Genomic DNA, 17,570 nt, shown 5'->3' on the forward strand with positions numbered 1-17,570 from the left:
AGTTAGATTATCAGAGTCTCCCCAGGCCTTTAATTTAAAGCACATCATACGGAAAGAGTCATCTGCAGATAGAATTATGGACTTCACCATATCCCATTTGCAAACAGGTCCCTTGCATCCAACTCAATAGGTAGCTCAGACTAGCACTTAAGGTTGGCCATCAGTCCAACCAAGAAATTAGAACCAATCTCACTGCACTGAAGCGAGCATAAAAGAAAGCAATGTGGACAGCAAAAAACAACTACTACAGGTGTATGGTCCAAATTACTCCACATGAGCCAGCAGATTTTTCTGGGACGAGATTAATAAATTATTTTATGGAAGCCATCGCTATCACAATGCCAACATCACTCAATCAATCAATCAATCATTTGTAAAGCGCACTACTCACCTGTTAGGGTCTCAAGGCGCTGAAGGGGGGGAGGGACTGCTACTGCTCGAAAAGCCAGGTCTTGAAGCATTTCCAGAAGGTCAGGAGTTCCTGGGTCTGTCGTAGATGAATCGGGAGGGAGTTCCACATCTTGGCGGCGAGGTGGGAAAAGGATTTTCTGCTGGCTGTGGTCCGACGGATGCGAGGGACGGTGGTGAGGGCGAGGTTGGTGGATCGTAGCTGGCGGGTGGGAGCGTGGAAGGTAAGTCGCTCATTGAGGTAGGCAGGGCCTGCACTGTGGAGAGCTTTGTGAGCTTGGACCAGGAGCTTGAAAGTGATCCTCTTGTTGACGGGAAGCCAGTGTAGGTCTCTGAGGTGAGCTGTGATGTGGTCGCGGCTAGGGATGTTGAGGATGAGGCGTGCATAGAGCGCGTTGCTGTTTTCCAGTCTGCTGCTGACAAGGGCGTGGGTGACCGTCTTTCTAGTTTCAGTGGTGTAGGAAAGTACCATCTTGCCTGGCATGTTACCCCCATATTTCACTGTATATATGTTGTTTTAGTCTATGTGTCACTGGGACCCTGCCAGGCAGGGCCCCAGTGCTCATAAGTATGTGCCCTGTATGTGTTCCCTGTGTGATGCCTAACTGTCTCACTGAGGCTCTGCTAACCAGAACCTCAGTGGTTATGCTCTCTCTGCTTTCCAGATTTGTCACTAACAGGCTAGTGACTAATTTCACCAATTCACATTGGCATACTGGTACACCCATATAATACCCTAGTATATGGTACTGAGGTACCCAGGGTATTGGGGATCCAGGAGATCCCTATGGGCTGCAGCATTTCTTTTGCCACCCATAGGGAGCTCTGACAATTCTTACACAGGCCTGCCAGTGCAGCCTGAGTGAAATAACGTCCACGTTATTTCACAGCCATTCACCACTGCACTTAAGTAACTTATAAGTCACCTATATGTCTAACCTTCACCTGGTGAAGGTTGGGTGCAAAGTTATTTAGTGTGTGGGCACCCTGGCACTAGCCAAGGTGCCCCCACATCGTTCAGGGAAAATTCCCTGGACTTTGTGAGTGCGGGGACACCATTACACGTGTGCACTATACATAGGTCACTACCTATGTACAGCGTCACAATGGTAACTCTGAACATGGCCATGTAACATGTCTAAGATCATGAAATTGTCACCCCAATGCCATTCTGGCATTGGGGGGACAATTCCATGATCCCCCGGGTCTCTAGCACAGAACCCGGGTACTGCCAAACCGCCTTTCCGGGGTCTCCACTGCAGCTGCTGCTGCTCCCAACCCCTCAGACAGGTTTCTGCCCTCCTGGGGTCCAGGCAGCCCTGGCCCAGGAAGGCAGAACAAAGGATTTCCTCTGTAACACCCTCTCCATTTGGAAATAGGTGTAAAGGCTGGGGAGGAGTAGCCTCCCCCAGCCTCTGGAAATGCTTTGATGGGCACACATGGTGCCCATCTCTGCATAAGCCAGTCTACACCAGTTTAGGGCTCCACCAGCCCTGCTCTGGCATGAAACTGGACAAAGGAAAGGGGAGAGACCACTCCCCTGACCTGCACCTCCCTGGGAGGTGCCCAGAGCTCCTCCAGTGTGTCCCAGACCTCTGCCATCTTGGAAACAGAGGTGTCTGTGGCACACTGGACTGCTCTGAGTGGCCAGTGCCAGCAGGAGACGTCAGAGGCTCCTTCTGATAGGCTCTTACCTCTCTTGGTAGCCAATCCTCCTTCCGAGGTAGCCAAACCTCCTTTTCTTGCTATTTGGGGAATTCTTCAGATAACGAATGCAAGAGTTCACCAGAGTTCCTCTGCATCTCCCTCTTCACCTTCTACCAAAGGATCGACCGTTGACTGCTCAGGACGCCTGCAAAACCGCAACAAAGTAGCAAGACGACTACTAGCAACCTTGTATCGCTTCATCCTGCTGGCTTTCTCAACTGTTTCCAGGTGGTGCATGCTCTGGGGGTAGCCTGCCTCCTCTCTGCACCAGGAGCTCTGAAGAAATTTCCTGTGGGTCGACGGAAACTTCCCCCCGCAACCGCAGGCAACAAAAGACTGCATCACCAGTCCTCTGGGTCCCCTCTCAGCACGACAAGCGGGGTCCCTGGAACTCAGCAACTCTGTCCAAGTGACTCCCACAGTCCAGTGACTCTTCAGTCCATGTTTGGTGGAGGTAAGTCCTTGCCTCCCCATGCTAGACTGCATTGCTGGGTACTGCGTGATTTGCAGCTGCTCCGGCTCCTGTGCACTCTTCCAGGATTTCCTTCATGCACAGCCAAGCCTGGGTCCCCGACACTCTAACCTGCAGTGCACAACCTTCTGAGTTGTCCTGCGGCATCGTGGGACTCCCTTTTGTGAATTCGGGTGGACTCTGGTTCACTTTTCTTCTAAGTGCCTGTTCAGGTACTTCTGCGGGTGCTGCCTGCTTCTGTGAGGGCTCCCTGACTTGCTGGGCGCCCCCTCTGTCACCTCATCCAAGTGGCGACATCCTGGTCCCTCTTGGGCCACAGCAGCACCCAAAAACCCTAACCATGGCCCTTGCAGCTAGTAAGGCTTGTTTGCGGTCTTTCTGCGTGGGAACACCTCTGCAAGCTTCTTCACGACGTGGGACATCCATCCTCCAAAGGGGAAGTTCCTAGTCCTCTTCGTTCTTGCAGAACACCAAGCTTCTTCCAACAGGTGGCAGCTTCCTTGCACCCTCAGCTGGCATTCCTGGGCTCCTGCCCACTCTCGACACTGTTGCGACTCTTGGACTTGGTCCCCTTGTCTTACAGGTACTCAGGTCCAGAAATCCACTGTTGTTGCATTGCTGGTGTTTGTTCTCCTTGCAGAATCCCCCTATCACGACTGGGGTGGGCTATTTTTCTAACTCTTACTGTTTTCTTACAGTTCCAGCGACCCTCTACAAGCTCACATAGGTTTGGGGTCCATTCGTGGTTCGCATTCCACTTTTGGAGTATATGGTTTGTGTTGCCCCCATACCTATGTGCTCCTATTGCAATCTACTGTAACTTTGCACTGCTTGCATTACTTTTCTTGCTATAACCTGCATAATTTTGGTTTGTGTACATATATCTTGTGTATATTTCTCATCCTCATACTGAGGGTACTCACTGAGATACTTTTGGCATATTTTCATAAAAATAAAGTACCTTTATTTTTAGTATATCCGTGTATTGTGTTTTCTTATGATATTGTGCATATGACACCAGTGGTATAGTAGGAGCTTTACATGTCTCCTAGTTCAGCCTAAGCTGCTTTGCCATAGGTACCTTCTATCAGCCTAAGTTGCTTGAAACACCTCTTCTACACTAATAAGGGATAACTGGACCTGGCACAAGGTGTAAGTACCTCGGGTACCCACTACAAGCCAGGCCAGCATCCTACATTGGTTGTGCAGCGGGGGGATAAGTACTTGTAACTACTTACCACTTTGTCATTGGGTACTTTTCATAAGAGAATAATATACAGAACAAGTTCAGTGTATGAACACCTAACCAAAAAGTTTTGCTTTTCTCCTCTTACACTTTCTACTAAGTGCTGAAAAGTACTCTAACATTTCTAAAAAGTTTCTAAAAGTTTGAAAAAGTTTTTTTCGCTGTTCCTTAAAAAGTTCTGAAACGTTTTCTTTCTCACTGTCTCTAAACCTTCTTCTATCATGTCTGATACAGGGGCTGCTCTTAAAATGGTCAATACTACCTATGACAATTTAAATTTCAAGAGCCTAAGGAGACTCTGCTTAGATAGAGGTTTAGTGATAGGAAAGAACCCTACAAGAGAATTTCTATATAACATGCTCATTGTGAATGATGAGTCCCTAGCAGGCACTTCAAATGAGAAGTTAATAGATAGCTCCCATTCTGACTCAGGGGAACTCCTTGAGGGAGGTGGGGAGGGTTCTGTTCCAAATCAGCCCCTTAGCAGACCACCTAGCAATGCTGGTAGTAATAGGAGCTCCCATCATAGTAGGGATGTTTTTATTCCTGGAGGCCAGGTTGTTAGAGTCCAAGCAGTTAGGGACAGATCTCCCTCTGTTGGTTCCAATTTATCCTCTGTGTCCAAGCATTCGCAACCCACCCACCCTGAAGATAACATGTTAGAAAGGGAACTCAAAAAGTTGAGAGTGGAAGAGACCAGACTGAAGCTTAAACAGCAACAGCTGGCTCTAGACAGGGAATCTCTAGACCTGGAGGAGGAGAGACAGAGATTGGGGTTTGGACCCCATGGTGGCAGCAATAGCAGTGTTCCTGATAGTAATCCTGTTATAGAGCATGATTCCAGGAATCTGCACAAGATAGTTCCCCCTTACAAGGAGGGGGATGACATCAACAAGTGGTTTGCTGCACTTGAGAGGGCCTGTATGGTACAGGGGGGTCCCTCAAAGGCAGTGGGCTGCTATATTGTGGCTATCTTTCACTGGAAAGGGTAGGGATAGGCTCCTTACTGTTAGAGAAAGTGATGCTAACAATTTTGCAGTTTTGGAGGATGCACTCTTGTTTGGATTTGGCTTAACCACTGAACAATACAGGATTGAGTTCAGAGACACCAGAAAAGAGTCCTCACAAGACTGGATAGACTTTGTTGACTGTTCAGTGAAGGCCTTGGAGGGGTGGTTACATGGCAGTAAAGTTTCTGACTATGAAAGCCTGTATAATCTTATTCTGAGAGAGCATATTCTGAATAACTGTGTGTCTGACTTGTTACACCAATATCTAGTGGACTCAGATCTGACCTCTCCCCAAGAATTGGGAAAGAAGGCAGACAAATGGGTCAGAACAAGAGTGAACAGAAAAGTTAATACAGGGGGTGACAAGGATGGCAAGAAGAAGGATGGTAAGTCTTCCGACAAGGGTGGGAACAAAAGTAAAAATGAGTCTTCATATTGCCCACAAAAATCCTCTGGTGGGGGTGGTGGGTCCAAATCCTCTTCAAATCAAGTTAAAAATCCTGGGTGTTATTTGTGTAAAGTCAAAGGCCATTGGACAACTGATGCCAGTTGTCCAAAGAAAAACACCAAACATCCCACTACCACAACCCCTACTGCAAACTCTAGTGCCCCTAGTAATAGCAGTGGTGGTGGGAGCAAACCTACTAATAGCCAATCCAAGGGAGTAGCTGGGCTCACTTTTGGTAATTTAGTTGGGGTTGGTCTTGTTAGGGAGACCACAGAGGCTGTATTAGTCTCTGAAGATGCCATTGATTTGGCCACCTTGGTTGCTTGTCCCCTTAATATGGATAAGTACAAGCAACTTCCCCCTAATAAATGGTGTTGAGGTTCAGGCCTACAGGTGCCAGTGACAGACGCTAATAACAACACTCTTAGCCACCCCATGGCTGTTGTGAATCTCAACTGGGGGAGGATTACTGGTCCAAAGAAAGTTGTGGTTGCTTCAGATTTACCTGTAGACTGTCTACTAGGAAATGATTTAGAGACATCAGCTTGGGCAGAAGTGGAGTTGGAGGCTCATGCAGCAATGCTGGGCATTCCTGGGCATATTTTTGCTTTGACAAGGGCTCAGGCCATAAAGCAAAAAGGACAGGGTAACTTGGATCCTGGAACAATGCATCAAGTGCTCCCTAAAGCTAGGGGTAGCAAGGGTAAATCCCTACCCACTACCACGCCCTCTACAGATGATTCTCCTTTAGAGGAAGAAGAATTTCCTCCCTGTGCAGAACCTTCACCAGACAAACTGGTAGCAGACACTGCAGAGCTTTTGGGTGGAGGGGGGCCTGGCAGGGAAGAGCTGAGTGTGGCACAATAATCCTGTCCCACATTAGAGGGTCTCAGACAGCAAGCTGTCAATCAGCAAAATGGGGATGTCAGTGACTCACAGAGTTTACTGGGAGGACAACCTCTTGTACACAGAGGCAAGGGACCCAAAACCTGGAGCAGCCAGGAGATTGGTCATTCCCCTGCAGTACAGAGAGTTCCTCCTAACTCTGGCACATGACATTCCTTTGGCTGGGCATTTGGGCCAGATCAAGACATGGGAAAGGCTTGTCCCCCTGTTTCACTGGCATAGGATGTCAGAGGACACAAAAGATTTTTGCAAGTCTTGTGTGACCTGCCAAGCCAGTAGCAAGACTGGTGGAACACCAAAGGCTCCCCGTATTCCACTACCTGTGGTTGGGGTTCCCTTTGAAAGGGTAGGGGTTGACATTGTTGGCCCCCTTGACTCTCCTACTGCTTCAGGCAATAGGTTTATCTTGGTGGTTGTGGACCATGCCACAAGATATCCTGAAGCAATTCCTCTAAGGACCAAAAGCCCTCCTGGGAATCTTTTCCAGGGTGGGATTCACAAAAGAGGTTGTATCAGACAGGGGTAGCAACTTTATGTCTGCATACTTGAAAGCTATGTGGAAGGAATGTGGTGTAACCTACAAATTCACCACACCTTATCATCCAGAGACTAATGGACTGGTAGAGAGGTTTAATAAAACTCTCAAAGGAATGATAATGGGACTCCCTGAAAAACTCAGGAGGAGATGGGATGTCCTGTTACCTTGCCTCCTTTTTGCTTACAGGGAGGTACCCCAGAAAGGAGTGGGCTTCAGCCCCTTTGAACTCCTATTTGGACACCCTGTAAGAGGGCCACTAACACTTGTGAAGGAGGGTTGGGAACAACCTTTAAAAGCTCCCAAACAGGACATAGTGGACTATGTACTTGGCCTAAGATCCAGAATGGCTGAGTACATGAAAAAGGCCAGTAAAAACCTTCAGGCCAGCCAAGAGCTCCAGAAGCAATGGCATGACCAGAAGGCTGTTCTGATCCAGTACCAACCAGGACAGAAGGTGTGGGTATTGGAGCCTGTGGTCCCAAGAGCACTCCAGGACAAATGGAGTGGACCCCATCTAATTGTTGAAAAAAAGGGCGAGGTCACCTACTTGGTTGACCTGGGCACTGCCAGGAGTCCCCTTAGGGTGATTCATGTCAACCGCCTAAAACCCTACTATGACAGGGCTGATCTCACCCTGCTCATGGCAACAGATGAAGGACAGGAAGAAGAGAGTGACCCTCTCCCTGATCTCTTCTCCTCCACTGAAGAGGATGCTCTAGTGGAGGGAGTAGTTTTAGCAGACTGTCTGACTGCAGAACAGAAAGTCAACTGCATAAATCTCCTTGGACAGTTTTCTGGACTCTTTTTAACTGTGCCTGGCACCACTTCTTGGTGTGAGCACACTATAGATACTGGAGACAGCATGCTTGTCAAAAGTAAGATCTACAGGCAGCCTGACCATGTCAGGGACTGCATAAAACAAGAGGTTCAGAAAATGCTTGATCTAGGAGTGGTTGAACCTTCTGAAAGCCCATGGGCGAGTCCTGTGGTGCTTGTACCAAAGCCTCACTCAAAAGATGGAAAAAGGGAGATGAGGTTTTGTGTAGACTACAGAGGTCTCAATCAGGTAACAAAAACTGATGCTCACCCTATACCCAGGGCAGATGAGCTCATAGATACACTGGCATCTGCCAAGTATCTAAGCACCTTTGATTTGACTGCAGGGTATTGACAGATCAAATTGGCAGAGGATGCTAAACCTAAAACTGCATTTTCAACTATAGGAGGGCACTACCAATTTACAGTGATGCCCTTTGGTTTGAAAAATGCACCTGCCACTTTTCAGAGGTTGGTGAACACAGTCCTGCAAGGGTTGGAGGCTTTTAGTGCAGCATATCTAGATGATATAGCTGTCTTTAGCTCCACCTGGGATGAGCACCTGGTCCACCTTTGGAAAGTTTTGAAGGCCCTGCAAAAGGCAGGCCTCACTATCAAGGCCGCAAAGTGCCAGATAGGGCAGGGAAAGGTAGTTTATCTGGGACACCTGGTAGGTGGAGAACAGATTGCACCACTTCAGGGGGAAATCCAGACAATCATGGATTGGGTTCCCCCTACAACTCAGACCCAGGTGAGAGCCTTCCTAGGCCTCACTGGGTATTACAGGAGATTCATTAAAAACTATGGCTCCATTTCAACCCCACTTAATGATCTCACCAGTAAAATGATGCCTAAAAAGGTATTGTGGACAGCTAGCTGTCAGAAACCTTTTGAGGAGCTCAAACAGGCCATGTGCACTGCACCTGTCCTAAAAAGCCCATGTTACTCCAATAAATTCATTGTTCAAACTGATGCATCTGAATTAGGGGTAGGGGCAGTCTTATCACAACTGAATTCTGAGGGCCAGGATCAACCAGTTGCTTTTATCAGCAGAAGGTTGACCCCTAGAGAAAAGCGTTGGTCTGCCATAGAGAGGGAGGCCTTTGCTGTGGCCTGGGCACTGAAAAAGTTGGGGCCATACCTGTTTGGCACTCACTTTATTGTTCAGACAGACCACAAACCTCTACTTTGGCTAAAACAAATGAAAGGTGAAAATCCTAAATTGTTGAGGTGGTCCATATCTCTACAGGGAATGGACTATACAGTGGAACATAGACCTGGGAGTACCCACTCCAATGCAGATGGACTCTCCAGATATTTCCACTTAGACAGTGAAGACTCATCAGGTCATGGCTAGTCTTATTGTCCTTCGTTTGGAGGGGGGGGGGGTTGTGTAGGAAAGTACCATCTTGCCTGGCATGTTACCCCCATATTTCACTGTATATATGTTGTTTTGGTCTATGTGTCACTGGGACCCTGCCAGGCAGGCCCCCAGTGCTCATAAGTATGTGCCCTCTATGTGTTCCCTGTGTGATGCCTAACTGTCTCACTGAGGCTCTGCTAACCAGAACCTCAGTGGTTATGCTCTCTCTGCTTTCCAAATTTGTCACTAACAGGCTAGTGACAAATTTCACCAATTCACATCGGCATACTGGTACACCCATATAATTCCCTAGTATATGGTACTGAGGTACCCAGGGTATTGGGGTTCCAGGAGATCCCTATGGGCTGAAGCATTTCTTTTGCCACCCATAGGGAGCTCTGACAATTCTTACACAGGCCTGCCAGTGCAGCCTGAGTGAAATAACGTCCACGTTATTTCACAGCCATTTATTACTGCACTTAAGTAACTTATAAGTCACCTATATGTCTAACCTTCACCTGGTGAAGGTTGGGTGCAAAGTTACTTAGTGTGTGGGCACCCTGGCACTAGCCAAGGTGCCCCCACATCGTTCAGGGCAAATTCCCCGGACTTTGCGAGTGCGGGGACACCATTACACGTGTGCACTATACTTAGGTCACTACCTATGCACAGCGTCACAATGGTAACTCCGAACATGGCCATGTAACATGTCTAAGATCATGAAATTGTCATTCTGGCATTGGGGGGACAATTCCATGATCCCCCGGGTCTCTAGCACAGAACCCGGGTACTGCCAAACCGCCTTTACGGGGTCTCCACTGCAGGTGCTGCTGCTGCCAACCCCTCAGACAGGTTTCTGCCCTCCTGGGGTCCAGGCAGCCCTGGCCCAGGAAGGCAGAACAAAGGATTCCCTCTGAGAGAGGGTGTAACACCCTCTCCCTTTGGAAATAGGTGTAAAGGCTGGGGAGGAGTAGCCTCCCCCAGCCTCTGGAAATGCTTTGATGGGCACAGATGGTGCCCATCTCTGCATAAGCCAGTCTACACTAGTTTAGGGATCCCCCAGCCCTGCTCTGGCATGAAACTGGACAAAGGAAAGGGGAGTGACCACTCCCCTGACCTGCACCTCCCAGGGGAGGTGCCCAGAGCTCCTCCAGTGTGTCCCAGACCTCTGCCATCTTGGAAACAGAGGTGTCTGTGGCACACTGGACTGCTCTGAGTGGCCAGTGCCAGCAGGAGACGTCAGAGGCTCCTTCTGATAGGCTCTTACCTCTCGTGGTAGCCAATCCTCCTTCCTAGGTAGCCAAACCTCCTTTTCTGGCTATTTAGGGTCTCTGCTTTGGGGAATTCTCCAGATAACGAATGCAAGAGCTCACCAGAGTTCCTCTGAATCTCCCTCTTCACCTTCTACCAAAGGATCGACCGCTGACTGCTCAGGACGCCTGCAAAACCGCAACAAAGTAGCAAGACGACTACTAGCAACCTTGTATCGCTTCTTCCTGCCGGCTTTCTCGACTGTTTCCAGGTGGTGCATGCTCTGGGGGTAGCCTGCCTCCTCTCTGCACCAGGAGCTCTGAAGAAATCTCCTGTGGGTCGACGGAATCTTCCCCTTGCAACCGCAGGCAACAAAAGACTGCATCACTGGTCCTCTGGGTCCCCTCTCAGCACAACGAGTGTAGTCCCTGGAACTCAGCAACTCTGTCCAAGTGACTCCCACAGTCCAGTGACTCTTCAGTCCAAGTTTGGTGGAGGTAAGTCCTTGCCTCCCCACGCTAGACTGCATTGCTGGGTACCGCATGATTTGCAGCTCCTCCGGCTCCTGTGCACTCTTCCAGGATTTCCTTAGTGCACAGCCAAGCCTGGGTCCCCGACACTCTAACCTGCAGTGCACAACCTTCTGAGTTGTCCTCCGGCGTCGTGGGACTCCCTTTTGTGACTTCGGGTAGACTCCGGTTCACTTTTCTTCTAAGTGCCTGTTCAGGTACTTCTGCGGGTGCTGCCTGCTTCTGTCGGGGCTCCCTGACTTGCTGGGCGCCCCCTCTGTCTCCTCCTCCAAGAGGCAACATCCTGGTCCCTCCTGGGCCACAGCAGCATCCAAAAACCCTAACCATGGCCCTTGCAGCTAGCAAGGCTTGTTTGTGGTCTTTCTGCATGGGAACACCTCTGCAAGCTTCTTCACGATGTGGGACATCCATCCTCCAAAGGGGAAGTTCCTAGTCCTCTTCGTTCTTGCAGAACACCAAGCTTCTTCCAACAGGTGGCAGCTTCCTTGCACCCTCAGCTGGCATTTCCTGGGCTCCTGCCCACTCTCGACACTGTTGTGACTCTTGGTCCCCTTGTCTTACAGGTACTCAGGTCCAGAAATCCACTGTTGTTGCATTGCTGGTGTTTGTTTTCCTTGCAGAATCCCCCTATCACAACTTCTGTGCTATCTGGGGGTAGTAGGTGCACTTTACACCTACCTTTCAGGGTCTTGGTATGGGCTATTTTTCTAACCCTAACTGTTTTCTTACAGTCCCAGCGACCCTCTACAAGCTCACATAGGTTTGGGGTCCATTTGTGGTTCGCATTCCACTTTTGGAGTATATGGTTTGTGTTGCCCCTATACCTATGTGCTCCTATTGCAATCTAATTGTAACTTTACACTGCTTGCATTACTTTTCTTGCTATAACCTGCATTATTTTGGTTTGTGTACATATATCTTGTGTATATTTCTCATCCTCATACTGAGGGTACTCACTGAGATACTTTTGGCATATTGTCATAAAAATAAAGTACCTTTATTTTTAGTATATCTGTGTATTGTGTTTTCTTATGATACTGTGCATATGACACCAGTGGTATAGTAGGAGCTTTACATGTCTCCTAGTTCAGCCTAAGCTGCTTTGCCATAGCTACCTTCTATCAGCCTAAGCTGCTAGAAACACCTCTTCTACACTAATAAGAGATAACTGGACCTGGCACAAGGTGTAAGTACCTCTGGTACCCACTACAAGCCAGGCCAGCCTCCTACAGGTGGGGATCCATCTGAATATCTTGCGGAGCATGCGGAGGGTGTTGAAACAGGCGGATGAGATGGCGCTGACTTGCTGGGTCAAGGTGAGAGATGAGTCAACGATGAAACCTAGGTTGCATGCCTGGGTGGTGGGTGTTGGTGCGGTTCCTAGGGTGGCTGGCCACCAGGAGTCATCCCATGCAGAGCGGTTGGAGCCAAGGATGAGGATCTCAATCTTGTCGGAGTTTAGTTTGAGGCCCCTCATCTTCATCCAGTTGGCGATGGCATGCAGTCCGTCGTGGAGGCTAGTCTTAGTGGTGGCAGGGTCCTTGGGGAGGGAGAGGATCAGCTGGGTGTCGTCTGCGTATGAGATCACTGCAGCAAACTGGTCCACCTCCATGTCTACTGTTTATACCTCTAATGAACCTGAACAATTATGGAGGCCTCAAGAGGCACTCTACCAATCCAGTGTCTCTAACTTCAATATCTTTAATTTGTCTAACCCCCAGTAATATATGCAAATGACACTACATCAAGATGGGTCAGTTCAAGCACAAAGTTATCAACCACCTAGGGGCAGCGATATATGGGTTCTAGTCTGTTTACCGTAGTGTCTTTTATCCATGCAAGCTCAACGCCCTCTGATGGACTATATGTAGACCGGTCAAATTTTGCTTCCAAATGCCCTATGCAGAAAGGATATTTCATTCTGGGCTACCTATTTAACACCTTTGTTCAAACATGCTTTCTTTACCAGCTCCATCCCAGATTCTTGGTGTGGCACCATACTCCATCCAATTTACAAATCAGGCGCTCAGTCCAACCCTGAAAACTAAAGACTGATTGAACTTAGGGCTGTTGATGGATCTGGAGGCTTGGGTCATCAAGGCAAACATCATCCCAATAACCCAGATCAGCTTCAGAGCAGGCATGAATGCAAAGACAAATCTGATGGCTGTCATCCTTTTTGCAGAAAAGTCAATGGAGACAAACACCACTAAACTCTATGCCTGCTTCGTCAATCTGAAGCCGGCCTTTGACAAGGTTCTAACAGTGTGTCTGTGGGGAAAAATGCCTCGCTGGGTAGTGCTGCCCAAACTATTGAATGCAATGGTCAACTTATACACTGACACATGGGTACAAATCAAGGTTGGCGACAGTCAGAGAATTCTACACAAAATCGTTTCCAAAATATGCTTGAAGCAGGGGTGAGTCTTGGCTCCCTGCCTATTTAATATCTACATGGTTGACCTTGCAGCCTTCTGCCCCAAGTGGAGAGCAACCTCCCCCAAGCCTGCCCAGAAACAGGTGTGAAGTCTTGAAATATGCTGTAACATAATGCTGCTCGGTTAAAGGCTGATCAATCTGCAGTGTCTCATTGATCAATTGGTAGAATATACTCAAAAACTGCAGCTAGAAATAAATGTAAACAAAACCAAAGTGGTATGCTTCTCGAACTCCTCCTCTAAGATATCGACCTCATGCACATGGATCGCAAATGGCCAGAACTAGTCAAGTTATAGAAATACCTGGGTGTGTGCATAGATTCCCACCTAACGTTCAGAGAGCACCTTTCATACAGAAGAGCTTTTTATTCACATTTAAACTGTTACAAAATAAAGCTACACAGCACTTTCTATCATCATTTACTACAGGCTATATGCACAAAAATATTGCCATCCATTACTTATGGATCCGAATTAATGAACAAAAGTGATGAGCCCAACTTGAAACTGCTTCAATTGACCTTCTTCAAAAAGCTAGGTGGCCTGCTGCAACACAACTCACAACCTCAGGTCGGATTGGAGTTCGGCATTTTACACCAGGGTCCATTGAGGGACGGTGCACTTGTAAAATTCTGCTGAAAACGGATATCTTTCCCCCAGACATAGTAGCCCATCTGTGTTAGGGTGAAATGGAGAAGCAGCCCAGCAGTAAAGTCACAGGTCCCACAGTTTTACGCCAGGCCATTCAGGAACTGAAACTAGTGAATGCCTGGAACTCAAAGATGGAATATGTTACTTTCAAGTGAGTAACCAACAAAGCCACTAAACTCCAATCAAGAATTCTAGATAAGGCAGAAGTTGCCCAGGTATGGCATGCGTAAGCCATCCTGCTATCCTATGCCGTCACATACCTGACCTCCCACTTCACAGCAGTCCTCAAACACACCCTACAGCTAGGTGAATTTCCATCAAATGATTTGGTCCTCACCTGAAAGCAGCCATGGACCAATAGCCATTGCCGCCTACGAGGTTATACCCAAGAAGGCATGCTCCATCTAATCTGCATGTGCCTGGCCTACTATCTCTCCCGCAAAAATTATTACAGTCGGCTTTAACGGCTATCCAAATCAGGCCCTTCGCCCTGCAGTGATTGCTCTCTTAGATGGGCACTCAATCCATCTGTCATGGAAGGCAACCAGATTAAGGATTCAAGATGCTGGCAACCTAAATCTGCCCAGAGCTCAATGTTTTCTGGGATTCTTCACCGACCTGGGTCTGCAGCATTGAGGGTGCTAAGCATGGTCTGCATCTCCAGCATCTAACTCATTGGTCCACAACCAACACTTCTAACTGTTGCCAGTTGCACTTAACAGCACCACATGCTTTGGTGCAAGCAAGAGCACCTTATCATAACCTGACTCAGGGGGTACATAAGCCGGATTACTCCTTCTTGTAAGGCTGTTTCTATTGCTGTTTGCACGTGTAACAACAAGTCCGCCTAATTAGCCGTATTTTACTCTGCAGATAAAAACAGTTCATTTAAGACACAATGTGGCTGTTTGCACATGTAACAACAAGTCCGCCCAATTAGGTGTATTTTACTATGCTAGGAAAATGACAATATATATAAGATGTTTAACGTGGCTGATTTGAATGCATCATAACTTTATAATGCCATATCTACATCATCTGCTTGCCCCTTGTGTTTATCGCCACCATATGACCTGGCACAACTAGGAGTACTTTACTATATTTTTACTTAAGGGACATGTAAGCTAGACAGTTTGGCTGGTCCTTTTTGTTATAGGGTGCTTTTATCAATGTCTGCACAAGTAAAAATAGCCTGCTTAATTAGGTGTGTTGTATTCATTGGCAAACGTGAAGGGGGACATTTATGTTGTTCAATGTCGTTTATTTTCCAGCATTAGCCCTTTATCTTGAGATCTTTTATATAATGGACCTTTTAGATTTGCAATTTGACTGCTGAGGGCGCTTATTGTATGAATAGACATGTTTTCTATCGACAGGACTTTAATGTTTCATTGGTATATATTGCAATGGTTTTAATTAATCGGGCGATAAACATTATTCCTTTCTTCCTTCACTAAAATAAAATGACAAATGCCAGTTTTGCATTTCACAATTATTTATATTTTTCTGTAATTTCACACAAATTACATAAAACGAAATTACATAAAAGGAAATTAGGGTGAATTTTGCCCATCCTACAAAGCAGATATTGCACTGTGAATACTTAGTAGGTCCTATAGCCTCTGACCTCACTTGCTGTATCTTGCATATCCTTACACGTGTCCTAATTAGATGTCTTTGCTTTCTCTTGCTTGTCTACTAAAACAGCCCCATTTTTGTGGCATGTGTCTTGTCTATCCTTGTGTGCAATGTAAGCACCTCGGCTTTGTATTTTACAGTCCTGCAATGGTTGGTTTGGTCTATTTGGTGCTTGAAATCTTGTTGCCCGCTTGATGACACTTTGCCTCTGGGAGTGGTTTGTGTTACTTGTTAGGTATATGTGGTTTGGGTGGCACTTCTGTGAGAGCAGACTTGAAATGAAATAATTATTTTATGTAATCATACTGATACACTAACATGAGAAATGCTTCAAATGAAAAGCAATTAATGTTAACATGGAAAGTGTGCCTGTTTAAGTGGCCGCCATCAGAGTGAAAAGCCTGCACATATTTTTTTAAATGTGTTAATTTAGTGATGAAAAATAAAATAAATTCTGTCTCTAAAAGAACATGTGCTTTGAAAAATAATGTTAGAATATATGCGAGTAATTCTTGAGTTTTCTGCAGTGCCTTTCAGCAGAACAAGGCCAGAGCTGATGTTGAATGTCTGCCAATGTTCCTAAAATGTTAGGTTAGTAAAATAATTTCATGGCCACTGTATAACACATTCTTTGTCTGAATCTCAAACTTGTGTAAAACGTTTATTAATGAAATGTATTTCTTTCAACACTTGTTCTCTGCTGTGTCTAAAGTAAGCAATGTAGTTATCTGTCTGCCAAACCCAGCTAAAGTGTCAAATGTTTCCATAGAATTACAAGCATCTTTTGTTTGAATTATGAGTTACATCTCTGTTTCGTACTAATGGAATGTATTTCTTTTGAGGGGTAAGAGCTGATTTGAAAGTTTTAACATTTCTTCATGACTATCGTCTGGCAGCAAGTGCATTCCGGAATGTGTTGAGCAAAAGACCTTCACACAACAGTGCAGAGAAGACTGCAGGAAATAATAATCTTTTGTGCTTACACAACAAGGAAGAGATAGAAGAATACAGAACATTTAAGTTAATAGTGGAATATTTTCTGATGTGCTGATGTTTGGTGATTGGATGATTTCTGCACATATGCAGTTTTCAGCCAATCAAATAAGTTTAGCAAGTTTAATTTAATGTTTGTGAATCAGACATTGGTGTGCATTATTTTCCTTCGTTTCCAGAGGCTTCAATTTTCATTCTTATGATCTGTCACTTTGACATTTCATGTTTTGCCAGTCAGCCCACTGACATTCTGGTACTTTATTATTTTGAATTAATTTCTAGGCTCCATGCAAAAATGCTGGTGCTTGTTTTAGAACTTAGAGCCTATAGTGCTATGCTGCCTGCCTTAAATAATTAATTTGATGGTTCATAGAATTTAGAGTCCAGATTTCTGAATTGTCACCCCTTTCAACTGCCTCTGTCCTGATGCTGAGGTCCCCCTGATGAAGCTGTAACCTGATTGCTGCTTACCTTAAGGAGAGGTAAATGTATGAATTATGTGTATTTGTCTTTTTGTTTTGCAGGTTACCAGCTGCTACTGTTTAAAATTCTGCTCCTATTTTTGATAGTGCCATGGCTAGATGTTTTCTAAATTTATGTTACTAAAACTTTTGCATGATGCCCTACATGCTAATGCGAATTTGAGGTTAGTGAGGTGTTTTCTCTATGCTTGTGGTTTATTTACTGAATCAAAAGTATACTCTCTCTCTTACACAGATACTCATGTTATTGATTTGTGTTCCATTGAGTGTATTATTTTACTTCCTCCGTTTAGACTAATATTTTTCTGAGCAATTTGCAAGCCTGTGATGCTACTTTATTTGTATCATTTGGTGTTGAGAATAATTGTTGTGACTTTAGCAATGTTAATATAGAGAAATAAACATTTTAGTTGAGACTAAAAGGTGTGGTTATTCATGGCCAAATGGGTCATGGTGTGTCATATATTGATTCTTTGGTGAATATTATTGTTTAATGTGGTTGTTTTATGTGTCAATAATCAATGTGCCAATCATTGTGATAATCAATATAATCCATACAAGTCAAAAGGTTCATCGATCTTAAGGCAGCGTCCAATCACTCACTATTATTAAATATTAGGATGAGCAAGGATCTGCACTGCAACACTTCTCTGTAGCTGCCACTATGCTGGTA

At 46.1% G+C, this 17,570-nt stretch overlaps 1 protein-coding gene across 1 annotated transcript in view; it reads right to left on the reverse strand.

Moving 5' to 3' along the window:
• The window catches only part of LOC138268264 (ATP-binding cassette sub-family C member 12-like), a 1,444,059-nt gene that overhangs the window by 1,027,384 nt on the left and 399,105 nt on the right, over window positions 1-17,570 (reverse strand). The window lies entirely within an intron of this gene.

The sequence above is a fragment of the Pleurodeles waltl genome, chromosome 12, assembly GCF_031143425.1.
Source record: "Pleurodeles waltl isolate 20211129_DDA chromosome 12, aPleWal1.hap1.20221129, whole genome shotgun sequence".
Taxonomy (NCBI): Eukaryota; Metazoa; Chordata; class Amphibia; order Caudata; family Salamandridae; genus Pleurodeles; species Pleurodeles waltl.